The sequence below is a fragment of the Oncorhynchus gorbuscha genome, linkage group LG11 (assembly GCF_021184085.1).
Source record: "Oncorhynchus gorbuscha isolate QuinsamMale2020 ecotype Even-year linkage group LG11, OgorEven_v1.0, whole genome shotgun sequence".
Lineage (NCBI taxonomy): Eukaryota > Metazoa > Chordata > Actinopteri > Salmoniformes > Salmonidae > Oncorhynchus > Oncorhynchus gorbuscha.
This window is the reverse complement of record NC_060183.1, coordinates 24640394-24643701: the sequence shown is the minus strand read 5'-3', so window position 1 is coordinate 24643701 and position 3308 is coordinate 24640394. Positions and strand designations below refer to the sequence as shown.

The window sequence follows — 3308 nt, the reverse complement described above, 5'->3', positions numbered from 1 at the left end:
CTCCACAATCCGGTCTATCTGGTGCCTCCTCCGCACACCAGCCCTCCGGTGGCAGCCCCCCGCACCAGGCTGTCTCTCCGTCTCCTCCCTACAGGTGCTCCCGCCTGTCCTGAGCTTCCAGAGTTTCCCGTCTGTCCTGAGCTGCCAGAGTCTCCCGTCTGTCCTGAGCTGCCAGAATCTCCCATCCATTCAAGACCCGTGGCTAGGGTCCCCAGTCCGAGGTCGGCGGCGAGGCCACGGAGGCAGGTTCTAAAGAGGCCACGGAGGCAGGTTAAGAGGCGGACAAAGAGGGGGGGGGTACTGTCACATTCCGACCTTAGTTCCTTTGTTTTGTCTTTGTTTTAGTATGGTCAGGGCATGAGTTGGGTGGTCAGTCTATGTTCTTTTTCTATAATTTGGGATTTCTGTGTTTGGCCTGGTATGGTTTTCAATCAGAGGCAGCTGTCAATCATTTTCCCTGATTGAGAACCATACTTAGGTAGCCTGGTTTCACCTTTGAGTTGTAGGTGATTCTTTTCTGTTCTGTGTTTTGCTGCACCGTTCAGGACTGTTCCGTTTTTGTCGTTTTATTGTTTTTGTTCAAGTGTTTAGTATTCGTATTAAATACAATATGGACACCTACCTCGCTGCACATTGGTCCTCACCTTCTTCCACCAACGAAGAACCTTACAGATTCAGGTCATTGGGAGCGTTATCGACATTGAAGGTGAAAGGAGAGGAAACAAACAACATGTCATTTTGATGAACACTTTGAAATCTTCAAAACGACAGGAAAACTCACAGTTCAAAGCATGCAGCATCGGTATATACTTCTCCCGCATCTGATAGTGTCAGACTAGTAGTGTCGGAAGGTGGGTGAGATTGTTGGTTTCTACTTGGCGGGTCAGGAGGAGTAATTTTCCCTTGCAGGCTTAGACAAAGCTGTACATCTGATGTGCAAAAAGGCCCTTCCCTTGCAGTTTGGAATTCAGTTCATTCATGAGGGCCATGATGTCCACGGTGAAAGCAAAATCAGCCAACCATGATTTATCTTGCAGTTGAGGGAAATCCACATATATTCCTTTAATTTGCAAAAACTCAGCAATCTCCGACTTCAGGTCCCACACCCTTTCAGGCACCTTCCCCAAACTCAGCAATCTGTAAGGGGTGCGTAACTGGTGGCAGGGAAGTCAAACGCAGGAGAGCAATACTTGGTGAATAGCCGGAGCAGTTTGATATATAAGACTAACAGCATACAAAACAACAAACACATGGGTACAAAACCCATAGCACACCAGTAACATATAGCACAAGTACTTACAAATTCCCGACAAGGACATGGGGGAAACAGAGGGAATATATTTATAACATGTTATTAGGGAATTGAAACCAGGTGTGTGTGAAAACAAATGGAACATGAAAAATGGATTGGGGATGGCTAGAAGACCGGTGACGTCAACCGCCGAACATCGCCCAAACAAGGAGAGGAACCGACTTCGGTAGAAGTCGTGACACAATCTCACGTTTGTGTAGTAGGGGAGATCTGCATGACCCAACTCTGTCTCTTCCAACAGTGAGACAAACTGCATGTGGTTTAAAGATTTTCCTCTTATGAAGTGTACCTCTTTAGTGACTGAATCCACAACATGGCTCATTTTCAGAACACATTTACAGAGCACCTCCTGATGAATAATGCAATGCAGGAAAATGATTTTCTGATCTGGGTTCAGCTCATCTACTTGATCTTGTGTCCTTTTCAAAAGGCCAATGTTTTTTTCCTGTCAAGTTTGGGCACCATCAGTGGTCACACTGGACAACTTTTCAAAACTCAGTCCCAGCTTTGCCACACTTATTAACCTCCTCCAATAAATGTTTCCCTGTGGTTGTTCTATTCATTGACTGCATTGAGCAAGCTCCTCTGTCATTTCAAAGTCAGGTGTTATGCCTCGGAAGAATATCAACAACTGAGCCGTGTCACTTGCATCACTGATCTCACTGATCTCACTGATCTCATCCAGGGCCAAGGAGAAATAGTTGAAATCCCTTTACCTTGACTTTCAACTGTTGTTCCATATTCTCTGCGTTGTCCTCAACACGCCGTGTCACTGTTCGTCTTGACATTTTCAAACAGCTATTTCTTGTCGGGGCAGAGTCAATTAAACATTCTCTAATGAGTTCGTCCTCAGCGAATGGCTTGCTATGTTTAGCAATTTTGTGGGACAGTACCTAGCTAGCTCTCGCAATTCCATCGTTTGCTGAATGCAGTTTTGTGAAAACTCCTTGCTGCTTTTGCAACTGAGAAAGCAACTATTTTCATGCACTTGCCCTCTTCTCAGAAGACATATTCCTATATGTCTCTGCATGCTTCGTCTGGAGGTGTCTGGACAACTTGTGGTCTTTCAAGAAAACGTTGCTCTCTTGGATGGGTGTCCCTGTGCAGGGACCAAATCAGCGTAAATTTTAGAGCGCCACCTATAGTTTTTGATAAAACTCAAACTTTCATTAAAACCAAAGGCAAGGTACTGAATTAAAGCTACACTCGTTGTAAAATGCTTTTCAGCGAAAGCATGAGAAGCTATTATCTGATAGCATGCACCCCCCAAAATACCTGAACGACACCTAAACAAAATATTTTGCGGTAGCCGGCGCTTCACAAAACGCAGAAATAAAATATAAAACATTCATTACCTTTGACGATGTAACGGCTTTCTTGTGGTGAAGGAGAGTCGGACCAAAATGCAGCGTGATGATGATTCATGATATTTTAATGAAGGAAAAAATATATACATGCAGAAACTACAAAATAATGAAATGTGAAAACAGAAACAGCCCTATTTGGTGCAAACACAAAGACAGGAACAATCACCCACAAAACACTCACAGAATATGGCTGCCTAAATATGGCTCCCAATCAGAGACAACGATAATCACCTGACTCTGATTGAGAACCGCCTCAGGCAGCCATAGACTACGTAGACACCCCACAAAACCCCAAGACAAAAAACACACCACAATAACCCATGTCACACCCTGGCCTGACCAAATAAACGTCACTTTTTAAAATTACAAAAGTTGCCTATAAACTTTTACAAATCACTTCAAACTACTTTTCCAAACCAACTTTAGGTATTAATAACCGTTAATAATCTATCAAATTGATCACGGGGCGATGTGTATTCAATAGCAGCAAGTCTTGAAATCATCGTCCATGTTTTCACTTTCATAACATCCTGCGGTGTGCCCCAAGACAGGAAGTGCCTATACGTCATCTAACCAAGGATAAAGCAGCTATGAAATGCCAGTACTGGCGACATCGTGTGGAAGCCTTA

General features: G+C 44.0%; 1 pseudogene; it reads right to left on the bottom strand.

The window, feature by feature from the left end:
• Positions 1–830: 830 nt before the first annotated feature.
• LOC124047632 lies at positions 831–2100 on the bottom strand (annotated as a pseudogene).
• Positions 2101–3308: the final 1208 nt, after the last annotated feature.